This window comes from Paramormyrops kingsleyae, chromosome 1, assembly GCF_048594095.1.
Source record: "Paramormyrops kingsleyae isolate MSU_618 chromosome 1, PKINGS_0.4, whole genome shotgun sequence".
NCBI lineage: Eukaryota > Metazoa > Chordata > Actinopteri > Osteoglossiformes > Mormyridae > Paramormyrops > Paramormyrops kingsleyae.
In genome coordinates this window covers 46126923-46135454 of record NC_132797.1, presented here as the reverse complement: position 1 = coordinate 46135454, position 8532 = coordinate 46126923, and the positions used below count along the sequence as shown (strand labels likewise).

At 41.2% G+C, this 8532-nt stretch overlaps 1 long non-coding RNA gene across 1 annotated transcript; it reads right to left on the bottom strand.

Moving 5' to 3' along the window:
- Positions 1 to 966: 966 nt before the first annotated feature.
- On the bottom strand, positions 967 to 1401 carry LOC140578777 (uncharacterized). The gene is made up of 3 exons (XR_011983051.1): positions 1319 to 1401; positions 1118 to 1147; positions 967 to 1010 (listed from the first exon to the last, which is right to left on the bottom strand). It is a non-coding gene; the product is annotated as an uncharacterized lncRNA (long non-coding RNA).
- Between the last annotated feature and the right edge of the window lie 7131 nt (positions 1402 to 8532).

Below are 8532 nucleotides of genomic sequence, written 5' to 3'. Positions count from 1 at the left end.
GATCAAAGTGTAACACAGATCCAATCTGGATATTGTTTTCTCTGATTTTATAACCATCAAACCATAAATTAGCCTACCAGCGTACCTACATCCTATAACTAAATTGATCAATCAAGTCGTGAAATATAATTATTCAGTCAGGATATAAATGTTTTTAATAATTTTCAAATCACAATCAATTGGTGGGCCTACCTCAGCCAGTGCACCTGCATATCCCATCAGGATGCTACTGGCAAGAAAAATTACACAGTGCATGTTTTTCTATCCAAAATATTTAATCCAAGTGTAACACAGTCAGATTCAGTCAACATGAAGTTTATGGTTAATATTGTAAGATGACCAAGGTGTCCATCAAAGGTGTGGCCTCCAGAGCAGGATCAGGAACATGGTTCTGATGGATGGTAAAACATCAGTGAAACATAAACATCAATGAAACATAAAAAAACACCCAAAAAATCAATAAAACATAATTACCTAAACAAAACTGACATTCAGTGGGGCTGCCAGGATGGGGGGGGGGAATTCAAGGCTCCCAATCCAATAGCTGCTCTGAAATGCCCTATGAGGGAAGAACATGAAATGAAATAAGAACATGAAATTGTAATATTGTAAAAGAACATGAAATTGTAATATTTATTTGATTTTAGAGCATCAAATCAGTCATTAAGAACTTTCTGGAAATTATGGGTGTTTTTACATTCGGTTAGATTAATTTCTCTACCTCTGAGGAGCGTTGAATTCTGTCATGCAGGCCTTACCTTTCTCACTCTCTTCTTCAGAACAGTACGAAAAGGGTATGGATCCTTCAGGTGGTAGGTGCAAGCTGAACACAATAAAAAAACAAAGAAGCAAATTGATTGATTGATACACAACAGATTTCTCCTTTAAAGGGAGATGGAATGCCTCTTACAAACACATGCACACCCAAGTGAACCTATATACTAAAGAAAGTTATTTAAACTTACGTCTTTGTTTTTTTTCCTTTAATACACCCCTCCTTGGATGTGACTCTGTGTGATTGAAAAATCCAGATGTATTCAATCAAAAAACTTCAATTATCGGTGCATATACCCAAGATTTAAAAAATGAAAATACAATAAAGATATAAAATACATGCCTGACTTCCTCTTTTTCATTCCCATAGTCACTGTGGATTTTAAAAAGTTAAAACAATCTTAGATTAGACTCATCGTGTAAACATCATAAAATCATCATTCCATCAAGACAAGTAAAGGTAATTGTGCTATTCAGCAATTTATACTTTTAAGTCTACAACACAGTCCTATGCCCAAGTTTAATATGTGGATAGCTGCCTTACCTTGCTCCTCCTCCACCACCTCCTCAGACAGACGCTTCTCCTCCACCTCAACAGGCTTTACCATCACTTTCTCCAAATACAGGCCCAGACAGCAGCTGACTCCGATCTGGATCCACCTCTAGTCCGGCAGATCCGCGTTACAGTCACATCCATTTTACAGCTGCGATACGGACATGGCCCGGGCCCAGGCTTCCGTGGCGGGAACGCAATAATGTCAGCAGAATCAAAGCAGCTACGGGCCGGATCCGGGGGACGAGCACGTGAATTTTCATTTTCTGACAGGATCACCGGAGCGTGCAGATAAAGTTCTAGGAAGCCGCTTTATTGAGGTACGTGCAATTTAGTCACATAGTGCGGTCAAACTGTGCTAGAAGTAAATTAGTACCTTTTTGATTTTGGTGGGCTGTTAATTGTTAAGTTAATCTTAAAATGTTTGGACTTATAACTATAGTTTGCTAGCTGGCAACTGAGTCTGTGTTAGCTATAGCTCGTACTAAAATAAGCGTGGGTCGGTTAATGAAAGGCAATAATGAGAGTTATAATACCCTGAAATATGTTTTTATTTTAATTGTATTCTTCAGGTGAATTTAGTAGATTAATCGAGAAAATGTGCAGAAACATTTGACATTCAATAGCATATTCTGTCTCCATTTTAGGTTCGGCCACATATTCAAGGGTAAGTGTTTTTTATTCTTCTATAATTCTAGCTGTCTGGAAAAAATAGAAATATCACCGTGTAAAACTGTTGTCTGATAATTATACAAATTAGGGGAAAAACGTTTAAACGTTAATGAAGTTCAGTAAGTTCATTTGCTTATATACCTTAAGTTACGGTAAGCTATATGCATTGATTATTATGACAGATAATCTTTAATATTCAACTAACAGCTTTTTTCTTGGTCTTTTTGTTTGCAGATGCCTCTTGGGAATTAAACCATATGTTGAGTAGCAAAATGATGTTTGTGCATAATTTTTCATAATGTATTTTTGTATGTTAAAAATAAAGTTATAAATATCCAGTCAGTACTTGTGGTTGTCGATGTAATTTTGTATAGTTTTGTTTCTAATAAATTTCAAATGTTTAAATTTCCTGAGTCATATTTCATAATGCCAAAAATGCTAGTCTATTTTTATTTTAGGTGGTGCTGTCATGTTGCTAAATTTCCAGAATTGCCACTTTATTGTGGTGAAGGGGTTTGTTACTCATTTGAATTAGTAGCATAAGAAAATAAGTTTGACGTTCAACAAATGTATGCTACTACTTGATTTATTAGTAATATTAAGTATTTTTAAAATCCACAAAATGAGCTGGTCCAGATCCAATACGGATCTGGGCCAGACTTGCCCTGATCTGTCCCAAATGTGGACCAGATTCAGTACAGAACTGGTCCCGATCTGGCCCAGATTTGGGCCAAATCACTATAAAAGAATCCTCATCTGGTCTGGAGCTGGCCCAGTTCTGGTCCAGATAAAGGAAACCGGATCCATGCCGGTATTGGCCCGTTGTGCCAAAGGACACCGGCCCAAGTCCGTTGTGCCGATCTGGGCCAGATCTGGGCCAAATGATTTTTGCTATCTGGGGGGTCACCATCTCCTCCTCTGACACCACCTCCGGCTGCACCAACACCTTCTGCAGCCCGTCCTCCAACATAGCAGAGTCCTCCACCTCCTGCAGCCCATCCTCCCCCACAGGAGAGTCCTCCACCTCCTGCAGCCCGTCCCCCACCACAGCAGAGTCCTCCACCTCCTGCAGCGTGTCCTCCCCAGCAGGAGAGTCCTCCTCCTGCTAGTCCACCTCCTGATTTTTCCATCTTGTATAAGTTGGATAGATAGAAAAAGGTAACCATGTGGCTGAACTGTAACTACAATATTATAAAAATTTGGAGAGGCCGATAATCTGACAGACAGACACTGAAGACATATCAATGAACAATATTTTTTGTATGACATTTCATGTGGAACATGAGAATTCCAAAATGGAGTATGCTCTTTACAAAACTGGATGCAAGTTGAACATAATGGCAAGATTAATGGTGTAGCAGCTGTGAGCAAGCAATGCAGTCTGTTTGCAATAACTTACTGTATATAAGAGTATAATGTTGAGGTGAATATGGACAAATAAAAATGGGCAACAGAATCACTCTTGATGTACATATAACACAACACGCCTGGGCTTAGTAATGGACATACCCACAAGTGCTCAGCCACAGTTAAGAGAGTGAAATCTGTGTTCTGCGAATAAGCAAAGCTGTGGGTATACAGTCAGGTCCATAAATATTGGGACATCGACACAATGCTAACATTTTTGGCTCTATACACCACCACAATGGATATCAAATGAAACGAACAAGATGTGCTTTAACTGCAGACTGTCTGCTTTTATTTGAGGGTATTTACATCCAAATCAGGCGAACGGTGTAGGAATTACAACAGTTTGCATATATGCCCCCCACTTGTTAAGGGACCAAAAGTAATGGGACAATTGGCTTCTCAGCTGTTCCATGGCCAGGTGTGTGTTATTCCCTCATTATCCCAATTACAATGAGCAGATAAAAGGTCCAGAGTTCATTTCAAGTGTGCTATTTGCATTTGGAATCTGTTGCTGTCAACTGTCAAGATGAGATCCAAAGAGCTGTCACTATCAGTGAAGCAAGCCATCATTAGGCTGAAAAAACAAAAGAAACCTATGAGAGAGATAGCAAAAACATTAGGCGTGGCCAAAACAACAGTTTGGAACATTCTCAAAAAGAAGGAACGCACCGGTGAGCTCAACAACACCAAAAGACCCGGAAGACCACGGAAAACAACTGTGGTGGATGACCAAAGAATCCTTTCCCTGGTGAAGAAAACACCCTTCACAACAGTTGGCCAGATCAAGAACACTCTCCAGGAGGTAGGTGTATCTGTGTCAAAGTCAACAATCAAGAGAAGACTCCACCAGTGTGAATACAGAGGGTTCACCACAAGATGTAAACCATTGGTGAGCCCCAAAAACAGGAAGGCCAGATTAGAGTTTGCCAAACAACATCTAAAAAAGCCTTCACAGTTCTGGAACAACATCCTATGGACAGATGAGACCAAGATCAACTTGTACCAGAGTGATGGGAAGAGAAGAGTATGGAGACGGAAAGGAACTGCTCATGATCCTAAGCATACCACCTCATCAGTGAAGCATGGTGCTGGAAGTGTCATGGCGTGGGCATGTATGGCTGCCAGTGGAACTGGTTCTCTTGTATTTATTGATGATGTGACTGCTGACAAAAGCAGCACGATGAATTCTGAAGTGTTTCGGGCAATATTATCTGCTCATATTCAGCCAAATGCCTCAGAACTCATTGGACGGCGCTTCACAGTGCAGATGGACAATGACCCAAAGCATACTGCAAAAGCAACCAAAGAGTTTTTGAAGGGAAAGAAGTGGACTGTTTTGCAATGGCCAAGTCAATCACCTGACCTGAATCCGATTGAGCATGCATTTCACTTGCTGAAGACAAAACTGAAGGGAAAATGCCCCAGGAACAAGCAGGAACTGAAGACTGTTGCAGTAGAGGCCTGGCAGAGCATCACCAGGGATTAAACCCAACGTCTGGTGATGTCTATGTGTTCCAGACTTCAGGCTGTAATTGACTGCAAAGGATTTGCAACCAAGTATTGAAATGTATAAGTTTGATTTATGGTTCTTATTCTGTCCCATTACTTTTGGCCCCTTAACAAGTGGGGGGCACATATGCAAACTGTTGTAATTCCTACACCGTTCGCCTGATTTGGATGTAAATACCCTCAAATAAAAGCTGACAGTCTGCAGTTAAAGAACATCTTGTTCATTTCATTTGATATCCATTGTGGTGGTGTATAGAGCCAAAAATGTTAGCATTGTGTCGATGTCCCAATATTTATGGACCTGACTGTATATATTACTAATCCCACAAGGTTGAGTGCTATATTTATTGTTTTTAATGACTGAATTTAACACATTATACTGTACATCTCACCTAAACAAATCATCTCAAAAAAGCCAGATATTTTTGCCAGCCTGGCCGTTGCATCCTCTGTTAACAGAGAGGTTACCTGGTAGTATGGGAGGAGCTTAAAGCTCTCTCCCATCTGTGACGTCATAAGCGGGAGGTGGGCGTATCCTTTGTTCTGATTGGTCGGGGGAGGGGGGTTTTGGCCAAATGGTATACATGCTTATGCCACGTGTTGCCGATAGGGGGGTCGTAGTGTTTGGGGGTTGTGAAACTTTAATAGAATAAAAATACATTACATGTATTTTATTAATGTGTTATTTTTAATAATGTTTTTAAGGAATAATAAAACATATAGCAGGATGAACGTAAGCTAGGGCAAAACTTTAGTGATACATTTAAAAGAAAGAAAAGCAGGCGGAATTAGAGACATGCCCCCAGCGAAACACCGTATTTTTAAACAAACGACACGTCCCAAACTTTAACTTTTAAAAGAAAGAAAAGCAGGCGGAATTTAAACAAGTAGAGACATGTCCGAAACACTGACAAGATAAAACACCGTGTCTTAAGCACAAACGACACAAGGCCCAAACTTTTCACTTTTCAACAAGCACAAAAGAGCAAATGCGAAACAAGCACAAACATTTTAAACCCATTACATTTAACCAACGTATTTAAAGAAGAACAAGAAAAACTTTTAGCGATATTTACCAGTGTTAGGTTGAAGAAAACATTTAACCAGCAAACATCTTAGCCCCGCAGCTTGCCCTGTGTGCGGCCGGCCAGTTCAAACTTCCGCGTCAAATGGCCGATCGCTGGGGGGAAGGGGAGGGGCATAAACACACGTTCAAAATGGCGGCGGTTGAACCAATGGACGTATGTCCGCGTGGGTTTGAACCCCACCCCAGGTAAACCCTTTTCTGGGCTCTCTCTCTCTCTCTCTCGCTCTCCACGTAGAGACACTTAAATAGTAGCATCGCTGTCAAATCGGTGGCAAAAATGGCGACCGAAGGACAAAATGTTTCCGATCTCATACAGACAGAGCTTGCAATGAGTTTGACGATGACACCTACCCGTAACTTGGTACTGCTAAACCCGACTTGGGCTCCACGCAAGCCGTCGAGACAGCGCAAGCACGGAGCACTGTGCAGCATATTCTCGCATAAAGAATGTATCTGTATAAAACTCGAGAAAAAATTTTGAACAAAGTGTGGGCAGCCCACTTCTGGTGGTGACGACCAATGAGATGAGAGAAGACCATGTTGAAAACGTATTAAAACCCTGCCATCCTGTGAGCAAGCACTCACGACGAGACACATCTCCCAGCAAGCAATGGCGAGCGAACTGACATCTCCTGAAGCCACCCTACTGGAGCCTTCATCGCCTTCTGGCCTGCGATTCCCATCATTGCCTCGGGCATCAGGTTTTGGGCTGCGCCTGGAGGCCCCGCCACCGCTTCCTCAGATCTTACAGCAGTGGCCCCTGCCGCCACCGCGTCCTCAGATCTTGCAGCAGTGGCCCCTGCCGCCACCACCTCCTTCTAGCCCGACCTGGGCTGTGTGGCCGGGGTCACAACAGCAACCTCCGCAGGAGACCTCCAACCTAATGGACACATCGAGGCCCCCTTTGCCGACGATGGATGAGCTCAGCGCTCGTTTTGCGGGACTGTCATTATCTGAAGATGCTGTGGACAGGAGCATCACCGATGCTGCTATGAAGATAATCAAAGGATCACTGGCATGTATTCTGGATCTGATCATCGAAGATGACTTGAAGGTGAACTGTATCGGCTGTTCTGTGAATCACCCGAGCCAGCGGAGGCACACGTGCCTCTATGAACCTGAAGCATTTTATTTCTGTAACAATTTTGAAAAGCTGATGAAAAAACTGTATAGACCATGGTTTAAATATATTATCACTAGGGGTGCACCGATTGCAGTTTTCTGGCCGATCAACGATCACCGATCCTTAGGCAACCTTACCTGCCGATCTCGATTTTTTTTTGCCGATCTTGTTTCTTTCATAACTACAAGACAGTTACTTCAATGTTTCCATTTTTATTGAGTAAATTGATATGAATACTCACAAAACATGAGGTAGTGTCCTCAAATATAAACAAACATATAAATGAGCATTGCTGTTTGAACTACAAAATCATATTTTTTCTTCCAGACTTTAATTTCTCTAATTTTGTAAAAAATATATATATATATAGCTGTTATGACACACTTGTCCAAAAAATAGGGAGGGAGGCAGCCTGCACTGCACCTCTCTCGGGAATGGGAGAAAAGGCTGATTTAACCCTCTGGGGCCTAGGGGTAGGAAACACACTTTCACTGACTGGGGCATGATCACACATTTCATCACACTTAATTCATGGCAAATAAATTATTTCTTATATATTTGTTTTGCCATTACACTCATCTTTATTTTAATATATATTGTAAATATGTCAGATTTTTGTTAAGTTTGAAATTTGACATCAAAGTATAGACATTGCAAAATGCAGTTTGGAACACTTGCAGAAACATTATAAAAGTACATAGTAAGCAATGCTGGCAGTTTGTTTTGATCCCAGATATCTGATCACCAAAGTCTTGGCTACATGAAGATGACTAAATGGTGTAGATGCAACATTAATTTGGATAAATAAATAAGAAAAACCTAACTCATGTAACTATTTCTGGCTCCTTTCATTGAATATGTAGCAACTTTCATGTGTATGAATGAGCCATTGTCACCTGGCCACGTCCCCAACCCCCTTTTATGGCGCTGAAGGGGATGTATCTGGATCGCGTTTCACCGTTGCGCTGTTAATCAAATTACCATGCGAATGCGATTTGAATACGCGCTAATGCGGCTATTTAGAATGTGAATAGCGATCTTCGGGTGAGAGCGGTACTACACGCCCCCGATGTAGGTAAAACAAAGTAAGATGACATGGTTTACTTTTTTGCCGATTTAACCTAATTTTTAAAACTTTAATACTTCCGACAATGGACGTTTTGAAAAGAAGACAGATTACGGATTTAGCCAGCGTTTTTTTCATGATTATACATTAAGTTTTCAGCGAGATATTTATAAACTGAAATAGACGCGAAAAGTACGCGATGTCGTCAACGACATACTCGACCCCAAAGAGTTAAAAGCATATAACTAAGATCGGTGGATCTCATGGGAATATGGTCGATTTCTGATCCCCTCAAATTAACGTGATCGAGGACGATCGATCGGTGCGCCGATCGATCG